The sequence below is a fragment of the Podarcis filfolensis genome, assembly GCF_964270895.1.
Source record: "Podarcis filfolensis genome assembly, chromosome: 18".
NCBI classification, from domain to species: Eukaryota; Metazoa; Chordata; class Lepidosauria; order Squamata; family Lacertidae; genus Podarcis; species Podarcis filfolensis.
The window spans coordinates 6183307-6205886 of NC_139622.1; the positions used below are offsets into that span (position 1 = coordinate 6183307).

Sequence of the window (22580 nt, forward strand, 5' to 3'; positions counted from 1 at the left end):
CTGAGGAAATGGACACCACAAGGCAAGGTCTGGTTTCCTTTAAGGACTCAAATTGCTTTCCAGACCCAGATCAAGCAAGCAAACTTGCATCTTCCTCGGCCCAGCAAAATCCACTCGGAGTTAAGTGAAGCCCTCAGCCGAAAAGAGTGCAAACAAAACACCACATCCCACCATCTTAAGATCATTTGGGTGGTGCCTCTCCACTCCCACTTTTCCCAGAACAGGCTTGAGCAGCAGCCAAAACAATTATTAAAACGGGAATCCTCCGCTCCATCGGGGCTTTGGTTTTTATTTTTTTAAGCCAATTCCATGCAGGAACTGATCAAAATTGATGGTAAGCTCTCGAGATCAGCGTCGCCTTTTCTCTTGCAGTTCTTCCCCACTTTAACTGTGTATAGATGATGCTTCGGGACGTGGGTGGCGCTGTGGGTTAAACCACAGAGCCTAGGACTTGCTGATCAGGTCGGCGGTCCGAATCCCCGCGACGGGGTGAGCTCCCGTTGCTCGGTCCCAGCTCCTGCCAACCTAGCAGTTCGAAAGCACGTCAAGTGCAAGTAGATAAATAGGTACCGCTCCGGCGGGAAGGTAAACGGCGTTTCTGTGCGCTGCTCTGGTTCGCCAGAAGCGGCTTAGTCCTGCTGGCCACATGACCTGGAAGCTGTACGCCGGCTCCCTCGGCCAGTAAAGCGAGATGAGCGCCACAACCCCAGAGTCTGCCACAACTGGACCTAATGGTCAGGGGTCCCTTTACCTTTTTATAGATGATGCTTCAGGAAAAATACATCAAGGGGGCAGCAACCTGTCACCCTCTTGCAATGAACTGTTTTGCTTTTATATCGTGCTGAGGAATCCTTTGCCTTAATCTCAACGACCCTGAGATTAAGAGTCTCACGAGGTTCTTCTTTGGCGATCCCTCGTAGCCGATGAAGATTGTCTTCCATAAACACGATTTTAACAGTGAGTTCATAAGTGACTGTGGAGGCCAATTCTGGATCCACACGTCCTTCCACAGTGGGGACTTTAGTTACCGGGCGGGAGTTGATCACGGTGAGGGCTTGGCAAGCGTGCCTTCCTCTTGGCACATTTCTCCCTTGCGTCCTGAGTTTGAGTGTCTTCAAAGTCCACGACGCCTTTGGTAAAGGCTGCTCTCCAACTGGAGCTCTCGCAGGCCAGTGTTTCCCAGTTGTCGGTGTTTATACTACATTTTTCAAGATTTGCCTTGAGACAGTCTTTCAACCTCTTTTGTTGACCAGCAACATTACGCTTCCCATTTTTAAGTTCAGAATAGAGCCAAGTCTTAACCCCAGAAAGCTTGCCCTAGCCTAAAAGTTTCACGGAAATTTCACGAACATCGCTTCTCGGCTCTCGTGGTTCTGCTAGAAAGCTCTTCAAAAACCCCACGACCAATTAATGCCGCAGACAGATCTGTGCAAGTAAAAGTAATACTTTAACCTCCAAGTTTCGTACAAGCGACTCTCAACTTACAGCGGGGTTACGTTAAAACACAATACAGTGGTACCTTGGTTTTCGAACAGAATGTGTTCCGGGAATCCGTTCAAAAACCAAAGCGTGGCTTCCGGCTGGCTACAGGAGCCTCCTGCAGCCAATCGGAAGCCGCGGCGGATGTTCGGCTTCCGAAAATTGCTCGAAAACCGGAACATTCACTTCTGGGTTTCGCTCGTTCGGGAGCCAAGGCGCTCGGCTTCCAAGGCATGACTATAGGTTCAAAGGCGAGCAGGAATGCCAAAGACTTTTTCCTGGATGCCATAGAATTTTAGAGTTTCTGCAATGCGGGAATCTCAGCTAAAGCACCCATGACGCCCATCTCCTTTCCATTTTTTAAACATTTTCCACCCACCCCCCAATCGCGTAAAGCTGAATGTGCACAAGTTAAATGTGCCCAATTTGCAAGCTACCTGCGATCCTTTTCAAAAGGTACCTCCTTAGCGCTTGCCGGGGGGGGGGCAAACAAACGCTTCATTCTGCCACCAGCTTGTAGATTTGGGTGAATGCCGACTCCTTCGGCCGGACAACTGCGTTTGTGGAGAAAACCCAAGCCAAAAGTTGTTCCGACTCCCGACAGATCTGCAGCACAACGTTCTGCAAATATCATCACATATATTTACTCGAGTTGTCTGTCTCAGGCATGTCAAGTTTTTGCATGCTTCAGAATTTCTGCACAAGGCAAGAGAGGTCGTTTGAGAAAAGGAAAGACAATGGTGGTTACGGCGAAGTTAGGGAAAACCACCATCACACTATCAGCAAGTGTGTTTCTTTACAACGCTAGTTTCTCGGGACTTTGGATTTCATGGTGGAGAAGCAGATTCTACATGCTTTCCCCAGACACAAAACAAATCACACTTTCCTAATATATGTACCAGCTTTAGAGAGAGCCATTTTGGCAAAGCCAAGTGAACGTTATGGTTTGAAACCAGTTAATAGGGTAACACCCCTCAGGTTCACTGTCTCCACTAGAGGTTCCATAACTTGATCTACATGCTCCCTATGCAGGTGGTCCAAGAAAGGCAGGGTGGTGTAGTGGTTAGAGCAACCCACCACTCAACAAGAGAAAAGCTGTGGAAGAGTCAATGCCACCTCTGGATAGTTCAGTTAGTTAGAGCGTAGGGCTGCGGACGCCAAGGTTGCAGGTTCAATCCCTGTATGAGACAGCTGCAGATTCCTGCATTGCAAGGGGTTGGTCTAGATGATTGCTGGGGTCCCTTCCAACTCTATGATTTTCTATTTGGCCCTGCATGTGATTTGTGGGTGTCAGACAATGGAAATGAAGGCTGATTGAAGCAGGGTCCGACTGTTGCACAGCCTGGAGAGGACTCTGACTTACGGCCCACAATTTTGCAGAATACGAAATTGCTGGTTGCAAAAAACTGATTTTTCACTTAAAAACTTGCCCATTGCAAAGAACCTTCTCACCAAATGTTTAATTTGCAAGGAAACAAAAACGGAGAAGCTGGCTTCTTACACATATTCTGGACTTGTATTAAGGTGACAAACTGTTGAGGGCTATAAATGAAATCTTTGGTAGAAACAGAAACACCCAAATATGTTTTACTGGGATATATCCGAACACAGGAAGCTACCGTATTTTTTTGCTCTATAAGACTCACTTTTTCCCTCCTAATAAGTAAGGGGAAATGTGTGTGCGTCTTATGGAGCGAATGCAGGCTGCGCAGCTATCCCAGAAGCCAGAACAGCAAGAGGGATTGCTGCTTTCGCTGCGCAGCGATCCCTCTTGCTGTTCTGGCTTCTGAGATTCAGAATACTTTTTTTCTTGTTTTCCTCCTCCAAAAACTAGGTGCGTCTTGTGGTCTGGTGCGTCTTATAGAGCGAAAAATACGGTATATTATACAGACTCAGGCCACTGGTCTATCTAAGCTCATTTACAGTGAGTGGCAGAGACTTTCCAAGGTTTTAAGCAAGGCACCCAGCTCTTCCACCAAGCTACTGAACGAGGAAGACTTGAAATTTGCAACAGCGATGATCACTGCTGCCAGACTAGTCATAGCAAGAAACTGGATAAACCAGATGACACCTTGCAACGATATACAAACATATGGGATACAGCACTGTTGACAAAACTCACACCTTATAAGATATACCGAAGGCCACGCACCAAACAAATTCGTTTAAAAACCGAGCTTGTTAAAGTCGCGGGAATGTAAAATTCCAAACACCCGTTTCCACTCCCATAATTTAACACCTAAAAAGTTATGCGAACACTTCTTTAAAGGATAATTCATTTTATTTTTTTGCTGGGGGTAGTAGCGTGCTTCTGAATACCAGTTGGTGAAAACGGCAGGAGGGGAGCGTACGGCTGTTGCACCCAGTTCCTGCTTGCGCCTTTCACACTGTGAGAGCAGGACGCCTGGATGAAATGGGCCAATGGCTTCGTCTTCCGAGCTGCTCTTACGTTCTTTCGCCCTGCTGGGTGGAAAAAAGTTCGCCAAGTGGTCCAGGGAGAGGTCCCAGCAATGTTCAAGCGCTCCACACACACAAAAAAAAGTTTTAGTTACAGGTATAGCCGTGTTGGTCTGCCGTAGTTGAAACAAGATAAAAAAAAAATTCCTTCCAGTAGCACCTTAGAGACCAACTAAGTTTGTTCTTGGGATGAGCTTTCGTGTGCATGCACACTTCTTCAGGTACACGGAAGATACTTCCTTCAGATACACTGTGGATCCGAAGAAGTGTGCATGCACACGAAAGCTCATCCCAAGAACAAACTTAGTTGGTCTCCAAAGTGCTACTGGAAGGGATTTTTTAAAATTTTGTTTCGACAAAGTTTGAGAAGCACTGTGGCCTCCCCCTAGGGTTCCAGACCAGGGTCTTTTCCAGCCCAACTTGGCAGACGGCAGGGACTGTTTCTGCACGCAAGGCATTTATCTGTTCCACCTAAGAACCAACCCCCGCCCCCTTGCAAGTTTTCCACAGGAGTTGTTCGCCTACTGCGGAGCAGCACTCGGGGAGAGAAAAAGCAGTAGTGACTTTCAGAGCCATCACCTGACCTTCGTGGGAAAAAGCGCCGTGTACAGACAGGCCAGGAGCAAAAGAAGACAAAACACCAAAAACCCACAGGACACAAAATGCACACAGAAGCAGTGGAATCTTCAAGTTTGCTGGCTCAGGGAAGTGGGCGAGGGCAAGGGGATCGGGGGCCCTGGAGATCCAGATTTCCAAGTGCTGCTGCATTAAGCCGAACGGAAAGGGAGGGGGGGTCCATTTGAGAGCCCTGGATTTCCTCCAGCATGCTATCGAGGGCGGGGGGCACAGCAGCAACCACTCTGCGATTCAGCCCTAGGGGTTAAGTACAGGCAGTGGAGAGACATGGGCACCGGGGGGGGGGGGGTGGGAGAGAGAAATGGAAGGGTGGGGATTGGGGGAGAGAACTAACAATCATAGTCTTTGAGCAAGCCTCCTCCACTCTTGGCCTGGCTGCCAGAAAGGGGGGGGGGAATCAGGGAGGGGAGACTGGAGCCAGGACAAATTTGCATACACCCCACCCTCCTTCCCTGCCAGAGCCGCTGTTTTGTTAAATCCACCAAGTGGGCAACTTCATACCTACTCTCTCAATCTGCCAGTTCTTCAGGGCTTAAGTGGGAAGAAGAAGAAGAAAACAGGACCCCGCCCAACTCCCCCCCCCTCTCCGAGCACTGGAAGGCATGCAAGACGGAGCACATCTCATGCTTCGCCTCCTCTCACCTGCCCCTTCCCAAATCAGCTTCTACCTCCCAGGATTCCCATTTTCCTACGCTCAGGTTCCCTGCAGACCCACCTCGCTCTCTGTGTGCCCCTTTCCCTGTCCCCTGCGTCTGTAAATGGCATGGAGGCTAAGGCATGGGAATAAGCTGAATCGGTAGAACATGAGAGTCTTAATCTCACGGTCGTGGGTTCCAGCCTCACGATGGGCAAAAGATTCCTGCTGTGCAAGGGGTTGGACTGGATGACCCCACGGGGTCTCTTCCAACTCTATGATTCTGTCATTCATCTTCGTTCCGCTCTGTCGAAAATCCCATGTGGACTGATCGTTACCGTCACCATAATCATTGATTAAATTTACCGGTCGCTTGTGACCCGAAGGGATCCAAGCAACTTACGGCAATATGTATTTTATGCAGTGGTACCTCGGGTTACATATGCTTCAGGTTACAGACTACGCTAACCCAGAAATATTACCTCGGGTTAAGAACTTTGCTTGAGGATGAGAACAGAAATCGTGCTCCGGCGGCGCGGCAACAGCGGGAGGCCTCGTTAGCTAAAGTGGTGCTTCAGGTTAAGAACTGTTCCAGGTTAAGAGCGGACCTCCAGAACGAATTAGGTACGTAACCAGAGGTACCACTGTACTGATTTGGATTAAAGGTGACCGCCAGTTAGGGTGCGGACGCTCTTCAAGGGCGACCCACATGGTTCAAGGAGACCAGCCTGTTGACCGTGTAGGACTCAGTAGGGAAAAGGATGGAGACAATGCTTGAATTCTGGCTCCCTGTCTTCCTCGCCAACAGATGCCGCTGGGATGGTCGCACAAACACACCTGGTTTAATTCACACTTATAGATTTATATCCCACCTTTTCTGCAAGGAGCTCACTTTGCCGCCTCTCCGGAAGTTGGGCCGAGAGATATCGCTACTGACCCACGGCCAACAAGTGGGCCTTTGAACCCAGAGCCCAGTCGCACGCTCTAATCGCCGCATCACGCCATAACAAGGGTATATGCATCGCCGAAGAATGGATGCTTTTGAATTCTGGTGCCGGAGGAGACTCTTGAGAGTCCCATGGACTGCAAGAAGATCAAACCTCTCCATTCTGAAGGAAATCAGCCCTGAGTGCTGACTGGAAGGACAGATCCTGAAGCTGAGGCTTCAAGACTTTGGCCACCTCATGAGAAGAGAAGACTCCCTGGAAAAGACCCTGAGGTTGGGAAAGATGGAGGGCCCAAGGAGAAGGGGACGACAGAGGACGAGATGGTGGGACAGTGTTCTCGAAGGTGCCAGCATGAGTTTGACCAAAGTGCGGGAGGCAGTGGAAGACAGGAGTGCCTGGCATGCTCTGGTCCATGGGGTCACGAAGAGTCGGACACAACTAAACAACAAAACTGGACACTTGCGACCAAGCGAAAATGCCTGAAATCTGCTCCACCTGGAAACGCATGGTGGGGATCGTTGGCTCTTGACTGTTTCCGCACACTGATGCCACATCCTCTAGGAATAGGCCGATATATATGCGGACTGTCTCTGAATCAAGCGACTTTTCTTCTTTTAAGTTCTCAGAAGTTCTTCACCAGGCTCAAGGCTGTCGTCTGAACTAGCCAGATGTTTTAACTGAGAATCAACCACAGTCCATCCATCAATTGAAAAAATAAAGACTTCACAGCCATCTTTCCCAAAGATGGCAAACTAGACGACTGCAACCTTGGTTTTGGCGACTGCAACCTTGATTTAAGGAGCCATTTGGCACCTAGCTTCTACATCCGAGTCTTCTAACCCTGAGTCTTCTAACCCTGAGTCACTGCCCTCCGCTGAAGCCCTGCAAGCTGCCATCAAAACTGCCACGTGGGAAGATTTCCAAGCTTCCGCCAAACAGCCCCCGACACCTACTCAAAAGGCCAGAGGCTCTCCACATTCCCAGCTAGCAGGAATTCGGGACTTGTGTAGGTGTTGCATCTGACGCTGCAAAAAGGGAGACGGGGAGAATCTAGGCCGGCTTTGGAAATAAAAGTGACCAGGGATATGCCGTATTTTTAGCTCTATAAGACTCACTTTTTCCCTCCTAAAAAGTAAGGGGAAATGTGTGTGCGTCTGATGGAGCGAATGCCGGCTGCGCAGCTATCCCAGAAGCCAGAACAGCAAGAGGGACTGCTGCTTTCACTGCACAGCGATCCCTCTTGCTGTTCTGGCTTCTGAGATTCAGAATATTTTTCTTCTTGTTTTCCGCCTCCAAAAACTAGGTGCGTCTTGTGGTCTGGTGCGTCTTATAGAGCGAAAAATACGGTGCTTTCTAACGCCGTTAGAAAGAACCAGCTACTTTTCCAGTTTAGGGATCTCCCCTGCTAACAGAAGACTCTTTCTCCATCGCAAAGGAACGGTGTGTGGCTATTTACAAGCCCCCCAAAACCCAGGCTTGCGGTCTGCGTCTTCCGTCTCATCAGCCACCCTAGGCTAAGCCTTTGGGGCTACTGCAGTCCGCTACGCCAGCCAGCCCCACAGTTTCCTCAGCAAGCGAGGGTGAGGAACTTGTTGGGGGCTCATCAAAGCCAGGGGTGATGGGAGAGACAGTATAGCACATTTTAGACGGCACGTTGTCCACTTCTACCCTAATGCACGTTTCTCGAAGAAAGAGAGACCAAAAACGCCCAATGCACATTTCTAAAATAAAAACCAAAAGCAAAGTCCACGGCTAGGGAAGTCTTCCCAAACATCAGGTCCAGGCTGCTTCTTACAGCCTGATCAACTTGCTTCCTTCGACCCCTTATAACCACAGACTGAATCCCCGGGAGAAAGATGGAGGTCGGAAGGCCTGGAGAGGCGCTTCTCGTCAGTGCAGACAAAACTGAGCAGGGTGAACTCAGTGCACGGCTCTTTTTCATGCATCTCTTTCGAAGACAGGCCCCTATGGAGAATGGTTTAGGGCAGGGATCTCACTTTTGTTTCTAGGGAAGATTTCTAGGTAAGAGAGCCTTTGAAGCCCTGGAGAGTGACTACAGACACATTACCAACGGTCTACAACTGTGCATAATGCAATCTCCTGTGTTCTTCTCTGCACCTCTCAAGTACCATTTCCCACCTCATAATGATAAACATGGGACGGGGTGGTGCTGTGGGTTAAACCACAGAGCCTAGGACTTGCCGATCAGAAGGTCGGCGGTTCGAATCCCCACAACGGGATGAGCTCCCGTTGCTCGGTCCCTGCTCCTGCCAACCTAGCAGTTCGAAAGCACGTCAAAGTGCAAGTAGATAAATAGGTACTGCTCTGGCGGGAAGGTAAACGGCATTTCCATGCGCTGCTCTGGTTCGCCAGAAGCGGCTCAGTCCTGCTGGCCACATGACCCGGAAGCTGTACGCCGGCTCCCTCGGCCAATAAAGCGAGATGAGCGCCGCAACCCCAGAGTCGGCCCCGACTGGACCTAATGGTCAGGGGTCCCTTTACCTTTACCTAATGATAAACATTGCTCTGGAGGCATTAAAATCCTTCCCCTTCCCTCTTCTTATTCATCCTTACGAACAACCCTTTTAGGCCGGCCAGCAATATTCACCTCAAGCGAATATTGTGAAGAGAGCCGAGAGCCAATGGGTGACCTTGGAGTCAGTCGCCATCTCTTAGCCTGACCTACCTCACAGGGTCATTGTGAGGATGAGATGGGGAGGAAGACGACCATGCCCTCTGCCTTTAGACCCTCTGAAGATAAAGGCGGTATATAAATGTAATAATAATAATAATAATAATAATAATAATAATAATAAAGCAGGTGTGAGTTGAACAACGCCGAAGAATGGATGCTTTTGAATTCTGGTGCTGGAGGAGACTCTTGAGAGTCCCATGGACTGCAAGAATATCAAACCTCTCCATTCTGAAGGAAATCAGCCCTGAGTGCTCACTGGAAGGACAGATCCTGAAGCTGAGGCTCCAAGACTTGGGCCACCTCATGAGAAGAGAAGACTCCCTGGAAAAGACCCTGATGCTGGGAAAGATGGAGGGCCCAAGGAGAAGGGGACAACGGAGGATGAGATGGTGGGACAGTGTTCTCGAAGCTACCAGCATGAGTTTGACCCAACTGCGAGAGGCAGTGGAAGACAGGGGTGCCTGGCGTGCTCTGGTCCAGGTGGTCACGAAGAGTCGGACACAACTAAACAATGAGTTGAACAAGGGTCTTTCACATCCACCCTCCTATAAAGCACCTTTTAAGCAATCAAAGGTTTCTGTACACGTCCTTTCAGCTACCTTGACAACAGCCAGTGGCCACACTGGGATCTCTTTTTAGCTTCTGCCCTCCAAGTTCAAACTCAGGACATTGGTGATTCCTCCAAATATTCATCGAGAGATCTGTAGCCTGCCTCGGTAGGCTAATTTTTAAAAGGAAATTTAAAAAGACCAATACAATACTAACATCCCAATGCAAGCAAACATGCTGTTTCCTCACTTGCTGCCCAAACAAATCCCTTTCTTTCAGGGATTCACATGGCAACCTTACTATTACTTCCCAGCCTAATCAATGAAATTGGGCCTTGCGTTCCCCTGCGCTACAGAAGAGCGCCAAACAGCCTCAACCAGAAACCTGCTATTTAGCTTTGACAGACCCATGCTGCGTGGAGCACTCTTCCAACAGAGATGCGGCAGGCACCCTCGCTTTTGACTGAAGACCTTTCTCATTGACCACTGGGCAGCCGTTTCCAAATTTTCTCAGGTAGCATCTCACTTGCAACATCTGCATGTGCAGCTTTTCGTGTGTCTTTTAATGCTTTTATACGGCCGTAAAAACCGCCCCACTTACGGGAGAACGGCATATCGGATCATGAAACCGCAGAGTTGGAAGGGACCCCGGGAGGCATCTAGTCCAACCCCCTGCAAAGGCAGGAATCTTTTGCCCGATGCGGCGACCCTGAGATTAAGAGTCTCTTGCTCTACGAACCGAGCCAAATAATAATAATGAACCTATTTAATTGAGAAAGCCTCCCCCATCAGTAGTTTTGCTGCGGTTGTTCTGGAAACCTTTACAGACAAATCCCACCATTTAAAATACTTGCATAGGAACAATTTAAATCCCTATAACACAGGACCGCCGTCCCCCCACCTCACTAAGGCACTTAAGCAAGTCCGCAGGCCAAAAGTAGAAATCCGAACTCGAGGCTGCATTGGCTTGCAAGTTCCGTAGGAGCCAAACCTTCCTGCGGCTGTTGTTGTGTATATGCATATATAGGAGATAGATAGATAGATAGATAGATAGATAGATAGATAGACAGACAGACAGATAAATAGATAGATAGATAGATAGATAGATAGATAGATAGATAGATAGAATTGTAGGTGGTTTGCATTACTTTCCTTAATTTTAAGAAAAGTTATTATGTGTCTTATTTTGAACAAGTTGTGAGTCACCTGAAGGCCTTTGAGCAGCAAGCAACTAGCCAGTCTACATAAAATAATAATAATAATAATAATAATAATAATAATAATAATAATAATATATTAACAAATATGCTACAACTATTTGGAACTATTTTCATGCTCCCACCCCCCGTTTTTGAACCTTAAAATCATTCAAAACCCTGAAACCCATCACCACATTCACCCCTCTAAATATCAGAAGCTCCCCCCAAAAAACCCCAAAATATTTGCCCCCAGTTCCCAGTTCAACAGCAGCCCCCTCCTCAAATTCCCCCTCAGAAGAGTGAGGAGGGGGCCAGCGCCTCAGCTGCCCCCTCTGTACCCTTCCCAGCCCCCATTGGGGAAGCTGGGAAGGCAAGCGAGCCCCGCCCGGGGCCTTGTACTAGGCCTCAAATCCCCGGCCTTTCCTGGTCGCCGCGCCCGCGGACCCCACCTCTCCCCCCCGGGGGCAGGGCTGGCTCGAGCCCTTCGCCGCTTTCCCTTCCCTTCCCTTCCCCCTCCTCCCCGCCCTCCCTCGGTCCGCCATTGGCCGCGGCGGCGGCTGGTGGGGAGAGGAAGCGGCAGGCGGGCCGGCCATTGGCCGCCGCGGCCGCCCGTCAGCCAGCCTCACGCGGAAGGCCGAGGCAAGGCCCCGGCGCTGAGCACCTCGGGAGACGTAGTCCCCGCCTCCATTGCACCTGCAGGCCGGAGCGCGGGGGAAAGACTACAATTCCCAGGGAGCCGAGGCACTTGTCCTCCCTGGGGCTTGCAAAAGCCCCCTCCCTTAAAAAAACACACACACATATATCCTGCCTTAAGAGTACAACGTATGCAACGCAGCACAGAATAGGGTCTTTGGCAGGAAGGAGGAGGAAAGGAGGGGTGGGGGGCTGAAGGAGGAGGAAAGTTATTTCCAGCTTCCCCTTTGCACTTAATTGCAACCTTTCCCCCCCCCCCCAAAAAAAAACCAGCCCCTGCAGTTCCCCAATGCAAAGGGGCAAGCCAGCCCCATTAATATATATCAATGCAAATATTTCCAGATTGCAACGTGCCCTGTACAGCTTGCATCTCGTGCAATTGCACTTGCGCCCCCCCATGCAAAACAAACACAGCCCCCCCCCCAGTAGCAGCACCCTTGACTTCAGGCTCTCCTTTCACCTTCAAGGCTGTTTCCCCTTCCTCCTCCCCCCACGCACTTCAACCCCCCCCCTCCCCACTCTCCTCCCACCCCCACCCCACTGAACACCTCTCCCCTCCCAGAAAAAAAACCACACACACAAAACACCCCCCACCCCCAAAAAAACCCTCCCCTCCCCCAGCAACCTCCTCTCACTTAAAGCAAAGTTGTTGACCCCCCCCCCCTGCCAAGATCCCCTGGGTGAAAGTTGCAAAGGCAAGAGGAAGCAGGAAAAAGATGACAGCGGAGAGATCTCTTTTTTTAAAGGGGATCAGATCCCTTGAGCAGCCCCAAAAAATATAAGAGAAGGATCCAGAGGTCTTACCTTGTTGGTCCTGAAGGTGTGGGGGGGGGGCCAGGAAGAGGAGGAGGAAAGGGGGGGCGCCTGGAGTTTGTGGAGTCAATTCCTGAGCAGTTTCTGCCCGTCCGGCCTGCCTGCCTCCCTCCTTTTTTCTCTCTTTTCCTCTCCCTCTCTCTCTCTCCTCTCCTCTCCTCTCTGCTGTTCCTGCCCCTACTGTAACAGTAGATGCAAAGCCCCGTATGATGCCGTGAACTCCCTTCCTGGTTTGCTCTCAGGGTAGGGGAAAAAAAAAAGAGAGAGAGAGAGAGAGAAGCAGAAAAAGGACAGGGGTCCCTCCCTTTTCTTAAAGGTGCAGCAACTGCGCTGGGGGGGGACTTGCTTTCTCTTTGGCAAGCTTTCCCCTTTTTGCAAACTGACATGAGGCTTTTTGCAAACTGGCTCGGTTGCTTTTTTGCAAGGGAGACTTTATTATTATTATTTTTTTTGCAAAGGAGGAGGAGGAACCAGAAAGGGAGATTGCAACTGGCAAAGGCACAGGGGGGGGGGGGTGGGAGGGAGGAGAAAAAAAAAATAAAAGAGAGAGGGAGCATTCAAGGCAACCCCCCCAACCCCAGCCTTGCTTGCTTGCTCGCTTGCTGCCACGTCTCACCCTTGGCTTGCTTGCATCTTGCCAAGGGCACGCTCCGGCTGCAAGCGGGCAATGGCCGTGTGGTTTTTCTCTATATTTTTATTTTTTTGCAGTCTGCAATTGCTGCCTTCTCCGACCCCACCCAGGCGACGGAGCGACCCTTCTCCTCCCAGCTAAGCCCATGTTATCTAACCCGGCAACGCCGCCAGCCAAGCATTTGCAAAGCGGGGAGGTGCAAAGGGGACCCTGCAATGCAATGGAAAGCAAAGCAGCCAGCCTGGAGAAGACAGGTGCGTTTCCTTATTTAAAAAGGGAGGGGAAAAATAAAATCTTTTTGGAAAGAGTTGATTGGGGAGAGTCGGGACTTTTTATTTTATTTTTATTTTATTGCTTTGCAAATGATGCTGATGATAATGATGCAAGCTTTAGGACTGCACAGCACGCTGGAGATGCAAGCTGGAATCCCTAGAGGAAAGCGTTTGCAAGCCGGGGAGGTGGAAAGGGGACCCTGCAATGCAATGGAAAGCAAAGCAGCCAGCCTGGAGAAGACAGGTGCGTTTCCTTATTTAAAAAGGGAGGAAAAAAATAAAATCTTTTTGGAAAGAGTTGATTGGGGAGAGTCGGGACTTTTTAATTTTTTGCTTTGCGAATGATGTTGATGATAATAATGATGCAAGCTTTAGGACCTCACAGCACTCCAAGTCCTCGGCGGAGGGATTCCCTCCTGTTTGACTAGTGTGCAATTGGATTTCTTTTTTAATTTTTTTTTTATTAACATATAAAACACATACAGTGGTACCTCAGGTTAAGTACTTAATTCGTTCCGGAGGTCCGTACTTAACATGAAACTGTTCTTAACCTGACGCACCACTTTAGCTAATGGGGCCTCCCGCCGCCAGAGCACGATTTCTGTTCTCATCCTGAAGCAAAGTTCTTAACCTGAAGCACTATTTCTGGGTTAGCGGAGTCTGTGACCTGAAGCGTATGTAACCCGAGGTACCACTGTACATATACATTTGCACAATACACGTACACAACACACTACCTTATTTTCATAACATAAAACATACCTACATCACGATATATAATACCTACCCATTCTATACATATCAACACACCTTTCCCACACAAACACCCACCAACTTGACTTCCAGCCGTTCTTGTCACGCTACTTTATTTTTCCAACTAGCTTCATTATTTCTTTAATCTCTTCTTCTATCTTGACTTTACTCTCCTTTCACTCTAATCATTTTCTGGATCCACACAATATCTGTCAGAAATTCTACTTTTCCCACATAAATTTTGATGTGTTCCTTAAAGATAGCCCACTCCTTATTCACTTTTTGTACCAGATCTCCTTCTATCCTCCCTGTTAGTTCGGCAATATGGAAGGATTCCATCGTTTTATTTTTTTAAAATTTTATTTTTATTTTTTTATATTCCATCATTTTAGATAACCAGTCTGTTTTAGTTGGGACGCTGCTGCTTTTCCAATTTTTGGCAATCAATAACCTTGCCGCCGTAGTTGCATACATACAGTGGTACCTCGCAAGACGAATGCCTCGCAAGACGGAAAACTCGCTAGACGAAAGGGTTTTCTGTTTTTTGAGCTGCTTCGCAAGACGAATTTCCCTATGGGCTTGCTTCGCAAGACGAAAACGTCTTGCAAGTTTGTTTCCTTTTTCTTAACACCGTTAATACAGTTGCGACTTGACTTCGAGGAGCAACTCATAGAACGCAGTGTACATAGTAGCCTTTTTTGAGGTTTTTAAAGACTCTGGTGATTGTTGAAGATTTTCCAAAACTTCTTTTGCAGCCATTTGGTAAGTTAAGCTTTTAAAACTTTTTTGGGGGGGGTTGGATTTTGGGTTGGGGTGTTTGGAATTCAAGGACTTGGTGTTGGGGAGGGGTTTGCAGGAATCTGGAAGCTTGTTTTTCCCCCCTGCATTTTTATGATTTTCTGTGACCATTGGGCCACTCTGCTGTTTTTTTAAAAAAATTCTGGGTTTGAATTTTGAAATGCTCTTTACAGTATGTGTGACTTTAAAGAGCACTTAATAAACTCTTGTTGTACGAAATTTGGCTTTGTTTGGACTTTTTTTGACCATAGGAACGCATTAATTCATTTTCAATGCATTCCTATGGGATTTCGTGCTTCGCAAGACGAAAAATTCGCTAGACGAAAAAATTCGCGGAACGAATTAATTTCGTCTTGCGAGGCACCACTGTAAATACTGGTCTGACCGTTTTAGTGTGCAATTTGATTTCACCAACAAGATGCCATTGCTGAGCTCAGGCTTGGGTTCATGCTGCTGGTGGGCCAAGGAGTCAGGGACATTTTGCTTTATTTATGATGGCAGTGGTGCAAGCTTTAGGACCTCACAGCACGCCGGAGATGCAAGCTTAAATCCCTAGTCAGCTGTGGAATTCCCTCCTCCTGCTCCATTGCTTTTTAATGTCATCTTGGGCAACATCAGCCACTGGGCTGGGTATTAAGTTTAGACTGTAATCAGTCTAGGTTGTGTGTTTTTTAAAATAATAATAATAATGTTTTGTGTTGTCTATATCATCCAAAGGCCTGTGTTGGTAGGCAGCCAGCATAAATACTGTTACTGCTAAATAAATGGTTATAACAAAATAAACTATTATTATTACTGTTGCCAGAGGGTGACCAATGCATTTTTCCCAACAGTTTTTTTTATAGTTTCGTGTTAAGCGCATTTTCATGTTCAGCATATTTTTTGGTATCGAACTATAATAAATTAATGATCGGTGAATAACAAAGGAACCGTTCATTTGATTTATTTATTGCATTTGTGTAGTGCGATGTTTTAAGGCTGAGCTATCCCTGCTCCTGCCAACCTAGCAGTTCGAAAGCACGTCAAAGTGCAAGTAGATAAATAGGTACCACTCTGGCGGGAAGGTAAACGGCGTTTCCGTGCGCTGCTCTGGTTCGCCAGAAGCGGCTTAGTCCTGCTGGCCACATGACCTGGAAGCTGTACGCCGGCTCCCTCGGCCAATAAAGTGAGATGAGCGCCGCAACCCCAGAGTCGGTCACGACTGGACCTAATGGTCAGGGGTCCCTTTACCTTATGATAGTATGAATAAAATATAGTAAAGCAGCAATAAATAGGGAAGTTTTTTTTTAATGTTTGATGTTTATGATTATTATTATTACTGTTACAATTATTACTTATATGTTGGAAGCCACCCAGAGTGTCTGGGGCAACAAGATATGTGGGGTACAAATAATAATAATAATAATAATAATAATAATAATAATAATAATAATATTTAAAAGCTCATAAAAACAGAGCAGATAAAATCTCATTAAGAAAAAAACCAATTTAGACCAACTGCAACTTGAGGGGTATTAGTATTAGTAACAAAGTTAATAAGAATATGCAAAAATGAATTGATAATGGATGAAAATACTGAGTTATAAAATGTTAAGTTATAGAGATAAGATAAATGAAAGAGGGTAAGGATTTGCTGATTTGATTATTTAAATGGGAAGACAAGAAGGGGAGGTGTGAGGAAGTCAAAGAAACAAGCAAATGAGTTTTAAGTTATGAAAAATAATTGTTTTTAATTTTTCTTATTTTTTCTGTATGTTTACTTATTTTTTATTTTTTTATTATGTGTTTTTCTATATTTGTCTTTGTAAAATCTTAATAAATATTTCTTAAAAAAAAAAAAGGAATATGCTCTAATGAACGGGATTTCCTTCTGAATAGGATTGTGCTGTTAACAAACATTGGGCTTTCCAGGCACAGATTCCTGTAACCCTTTGCAGCCACGAGGCGGGTCTGTATTTTCTTACGAAACGCCTTCTGCGTGCATGTCTCATAGTGGCGTACAGAATTAAACCAAAAGAACTTAAAAACGCTTAACACCTCCACCGCATAAACATACAAATTAACGTCGGATAAGTTTAAAAGCAGTATAAAATAGACACCAGTGGGTGACAGAGACCCATTTATACAGCTGGGAAAGCCTGTCAGTAAGAAAAATACAGTGGTACCTTGGTAGTTGAACAGCTTGGCTCCCAAACAAATCGGCTCCTGAATGCCGCAAACTCGGAGGTGAGTGTTCCGGTTTGCGAACGCTTTTTGGAAGCCGAACGTCCGACTCGGTTTCTGATTGGCAGCCAATTGAAAGCCGTGTCTTGGTTTTTGAACCGTCTCAGGAGTCAAACGGACTCCTGGAATGGATTAAATTAGAGTACTAAGGTACCACTAAAAGGGACCCCTGACCATTAGGTCCAGTCATGGCCAACTCTGGGGTTGCGGCACTCATCTCGCTTTATTGGCCGAGGGAGCCGGCGTACAGCTTCCGGGTCATGTGGCCAGTATGACTAAACCACTTCTGGCGAACCAGAGCAGCGCACGGAAACGCTGTTTACCTTCCCGCTGGAGTGGTACCTATTTATCTACTTGCACTTTGACGTGCTTTCGAACTCCTAGGTTGGCAGGAGCTGGGACTGAGCAATGGGAGCTCACCCCATCACGGGGATTCGAACCGCTGACCTTCTAATCGGCAAGTTCTAGGCTCTGTGGCTTAACCCACAGCGCCACCTGCGTCCCACTGTAATATTCTTCTATTCCGAACTTAAGAATGGAAAGCGTAATGCTGGTGGTCAACAAAAGAGGTTTAAAGTCTGTCTCAAGGCAAATCTAAAAAAATGTAGCATAAACACTAACAACTGGGAAACACTGGCCTGCGAGCGCTCCAGTTGGAGAGCAGCCTTTACCAAAGGTGTCATGGGCTTTAAAGACACTCGAACTCAGGACCAAAGGGAGGAACGTGCCAAGAGGAAGGCACGCTTGGCAAACCCTCACCAGGATCAACTCCTGCCCGGAAACCTATGTCCCCACTGTGGAAGGACGTGAGGATCCAGAATTGGCCTCCACAGTCACTTACGGACTCACTGTTAAAACCGTGTTTAAGGAAGACAATCTTACTCGGCTACGAGGGATCGCCAAAGATGTCAGCAGAGCACGAGACTCTCAATCTCAGTCGTGGGTTCAAGCCCCACATTAGGCAAAAGATTTCTGCATTGCAAGGGGTTGGGCTAGATGACCGCCATGGTCCCTTCCAACTCCATGAATCTGTGGGATGTCATACATAAATAGCAATAGGACAACATTCCTTGTTTTCCTAGAGTGGCCGAGCGGGGGAATGTTTGGTCCAGCCAGTCGAGAACTTCCTGTTTCCTCCTGGCTGGGACATACATCCTTTTGCATGTGACTAGAGGTGGGCGTGACCTTACCTGCCCAGGTAGCAAAATGGTCAGAGCATGCAGCGCCCCCCCCTTTTAAAATTTTTTTATTTTTAATGCAAAATTACAACAAAAATTGCAAACATTGAATCCAAAATAAAGCAGTACAAACAAGCAAAACAAAACACTAGAAAAAAAGAAAAACGAACAAAACGAAAAACAAAAACACACATCTACAAATAAATCCATATCACCATTCTGATCGTTACGTACATATACATATATTTACTTCCTTCCTTTGTTCTAAGACCTCGAATTTTTTACTCTTTCTAAATTGTTGTGTCCAATGTAGATTACCTCTTATCTTTATAATTTTGCAACCTTTTCCTCTTTCTTTAACCCTGCAAAGCTTCATTCGTTACATACCGATATACATAATGACAAAAGACATCCCCAATGATAAGGGGGAAAAAATTCCTCTATGTGACGGCTGCTGCTAGGATCTTAGTGATGAAAAACTGGAAGGGAAATATAATCCCTACAGTGGCGGATTGGCAAATTAAGTTTTGTGAATTTATCGAATTGGCCAAGATGACGGCAGCAATCAAAAAACGGCAGCTAAAAAAGCCAATACAATTCTGGGCTGCATCAATAGGAGTATAGCATCTAGATCAAGGGAAGTAATAGTGCCACTGTATTCTGCTCTGGTCAGACCTCACCTGGAGTACTGTGTCCAGTTCTGGGCACCACAGTTCAAGAAGGACACTGACAAACTGGAACGTGTCCAGAGGAGGGCAACCAAAATGGTCAAAGGCCTGGAAACGATGCCTTATGAGGAACGGCTAAGGGAGCTGGGCATGTTTAGCCTGGAGAAGAGGAGGTTAAGGGGTGATATGATAGCCATGTTCAAATATATAAAAGGATGTCACATAGAGGAGGGAGAAAGGTTGCTTTCTGCTGCTCCAGAGAAGCGGACACGGAGCAATGGATCCAAACTACAAGCAAGAAGATTCCACCAAAACATTAGGAAGAACTTCCTGACAGTAAGAGCTGTTCGACAGTGGAATTTGCTGCCAAGGAGTGTGGTGGAGTCTCCTTCTTTGGAGGTCTTTAAGCAGAGGCCTGACAACCATATGTCAGGAGTGCTCTGATGGTGTTTCCTGCTTGGCAGGGGGTTGGACTCGATGGCCCTTGTGGTCTATTCCAACTCTATGATTCTATGATTCAGATTACAATCTAAAACTAAGAAAAGAATGGGAATGTGTAGAGGAGTATATGGCAAAACATTGTTCCAAAATAAACTTATTGATATGCTTAGACTGATGTTTGCAAGTTATTACTTATACCCTGCCCATCTGGCTGGGTTTCCCCAGCCACTCTGGGCGGCTTCCATAAAAACACTAAAATACAATAACCTATTAAACATTAAAAGTTTCCCTAAACAGGGCTGCCTTCAGATGTCTTCTAAAAGTCTGGTAGTTGTTTTTCTCTTTGACATCTGGTGGGAGGGCGTTCCACAGGGCGGGTGCCACCACCGAGAGGGACAAAAGTTAGAAAAGATTTTACGGGTTTTTATATAAAGTATATTGCTTTAACACAATATTGAAAGAATATTCAGTTAATTAAATAATGCCAAGCACGGGTGGATGGAAGTCACAGGGTTGTAAAGGGGAGGGGGTACAGTGATATATGGATATATAATTACAGAATGTAAGTAAGAAAGGTTAAAAGATGTTCTTTACTTATTTTGAATGGAATTGTGTGAGAAACAAATAAAAATTAATAAAATGCAAAAAACAACAACAAACAACCATATAGGAAGGGACCCTGAGAGCCATAATAAATAATAATAATAATAATAATAATAATAATAATAATAATAATAATAATAATTTTTTATTGATACCCTGCCCTTCCCGGTTCAAAAACCGGGTTCAGGGCGGCTAACAACAAATTTAAAACACTTTAAAACACTTAATTATAAAAGCAGCATAAAATGCAGTATAAAAACATGAATAACAATAAAATTCAAAAATCAATTAGATAATCCCCAGGGCTAGCTGGCTGAATTGGTCCTACTTGGGCCAGCGAGGAGGCCAGGGGAGAATTAGCTGTGGGGTCTCAGAGCGGGTGATCTTCATATAAGGAGAGGGAAGAGAAGGGAAATAAAAGATCAGGCTGAATTCAAATTAAAAGCCAGGCGGAATAGCTCTGTCTTACAGGCCCGACAGAAGGAGGTTAAATCCTGCAGGGCCCTGGTCTCCTGGGAGAGAGCATTCCACCAGGTCGGAGCCATCACTGAGAAGGCCCTGGCCCTGGTGGAGGATAATCTGACTTCCTTAGGGCCCGGGACCTCTAAACTATGGTTATTTATGGACATTAAGGTCCTCTGTGGGGCAGACCAGGAGAGGCGGTCCCGTAAATTGTTGCTGTTGTTTAGTCGTGTCTGCCTCTTTGTGACCCCCTGGACCAGAGCATGCCAGGCCCTCCTGTCTTCCACTGCCTCCCGCAGTTTGGTCAAACTCATGTTTGTAGCTTCGAGAACACTGTCCCACCATCTCGTCCTCTGTCTTCCCCTTCTCCTTGTGCCCTCCATCTTTCCCAGCATCAGGGTCTTTTCCAGGGAGTCTTCTCTTCTCATGCGGTGGCCAAAGTCATGGAGCCTCAGCTTCAGGATCTGTCCTTCCAGTGAGCACTCAGGGCTGATTTCCTTCAGAATGGATCAGTTTGATCTTCTTGCAGTCCATGGGACTCTGAAGAGTCTCCTCCAGCACCAGAATTCAAAAGCATCCATTCTTCGGCGATCAGCCTTCTTTATGGTCCAGCTCTCACTTCCACACATCACTACTGGGAAAACCATAGCTTTAACTATACGGACCTTTGTTGGCAAGGTGATGTCTCTGCTTTTTAAGATGCTGTCTAGGTTTGTCATCACTTTTCGGACCTTTGTCGGCAACTGAGCAACCTTTCGGCTTTGGCCCAGCCGCTTCCTCAGCTCTGAATCTACTTGTACTTGTCCTCCGCTCTTCCTCAGTAGCATGTTGGAGGCCTTCTGACCTGAGTGGCTCAACTTCCAGCATCATAACTTTTATATGCCTGTTGTCTTTGTCCATGGAGTTTTCTTGGCAGGGATACTGGAGTGGCTTGCCGGTTCCTGCTCCAGGTGGATCACGGTTGGTCAAAACTCTCCACTATGACCTGTCCCTCTTGGGTGGCCCTACACGGCATAGTTCATAGCTTCTCTGAGTTATTCAAGCCCCTTTGCCACGGCAAGGCAGTGATCCATGAAGGGGGGTCCCGTAAATACGAGGGCTTTAAAGGTCAAGACCAGCACCTTGAACCTGACTCTGCAATGCAGAAATCTTGCCTACTGTGGGGCTCAAACCCACGACCCCAAGATTAAGGGTTCTCAAGATGCGCTTTGTCTGGGATTGAACAGCCCAGTTACTTGCAGGTTCTTGCATATTATTATTATTATTATTAATTTTTATTTATACCCTGCCCTCCGCAGCCAAGGGCGGGCTCAGGGCGGCTAACAAGCAATAATAAAAACAAGTTGAATGAATACAACGTAAAAACAAAATTAAAATACAACATTAAAACATTGAAATATTAAAATGTAGCCTCATCGCAGGAGGAGAAAGGAAAAGAAAAAAGAAAGAGGGGGAGGGAATCAAACTGGCTCCAAGCCAAAGGCCAGGCGGAACAACTCTGTCTTACAGGCCCTGCGGAAAGAAATCAGATCCTGCAGGGCCCTGGTTTCATGAGGCAGAGCGTTCCACCAGCCGGGGCCAGTGTTGAAAAGGCCCTGGCTCTGGTTGAGGCTAATCTGACTTCCTTAGGGCCTGGGACCACAAGGGTGTTGTTATTTATGGACCTTGAGGCTCTCCGTGGGGCATATCGGGAGAGGCAGTCCCGTAGGTCCGAGGGTCCGAGGCTGTGAAAGGCTTTAAAGGTCAAAAGCAGCACCTTAAATCTGACCCTGTACTCCACCGGGAGCCAGTGCAGCTGGAAAAGCACTGGGTGAATATGCTCCCAAGGTAGAGACCCCATGAGGAGCCTCGCTGCAGCATTCTGCACCCACTGGAGTTTCTGGGACAGCTTCAAGGGCAGCCCCACATAGAGCGAATTACAGTAGTCAAGCCTGGAGGTGACCGTCGCGTGGATCACTGTGGCCAGGTCGGGAAAGGGAATGATGACACTTATTTCCTGCCCCTTCATCGCAAGGTCTCCGCGTGGTTTCACAAGATCAAAGCACAAATGAAATAGCGAAAATGAAAACAAGAAGACAGTGACCCACCCAAACACATTTAAAAAGCTGTAAAGGTGATAAGCGTTGGCTTTAAGGTCACACAAACGCAAATGGTGCAAGGCAGTGTGTTTCCCCCCCACTTCCTGCAAATTTAGATAGTTGAACACCAGGACAGGAATGAGTTCTGCAGTCGACCAAGAGAAAACGGGGACCTTCTCTGGGCTAGCTAAGGGATGGGGGTGGACTCTTTTAAAAATAAATAAATTAAAATATAAATTTAAAACAATACCAAGTGCACATTCGTATATAGAGATTTCTCTGAGTCTTGAGAGACTTCCCACCATCCCTTTCCATGAGTCTTATTGTCAACGTTTTCAACTGCGTATTATTTCTTTTTTTTTTTTAAATACA

At 46.9% G+C, this 22580-nt stretch overlaps 1 protein-coding gene across 1 annotated transcript in view; it reads right to left on the reverse strand.

The window, feature by feature from the left end:
* The window catches only part of ZBTB7A (zinc finger and BTB domain containing 7A), a 59437-nt gene extending 46928 nt beyond the window's left edge, over positions 1-12509 (reverse strand). The window contains exon 1 of the mRNA XM_083594661.1: positions 12093-12509. The gene's annotated coding sequence lies outside the window, so the exon portion shown is untranslated. The remainder of the gene's footprint in view (positions 1-12092) is intronic.
* Between the last annotated feature and the right edge of the window lie 10071 nt (positions 12510-22580).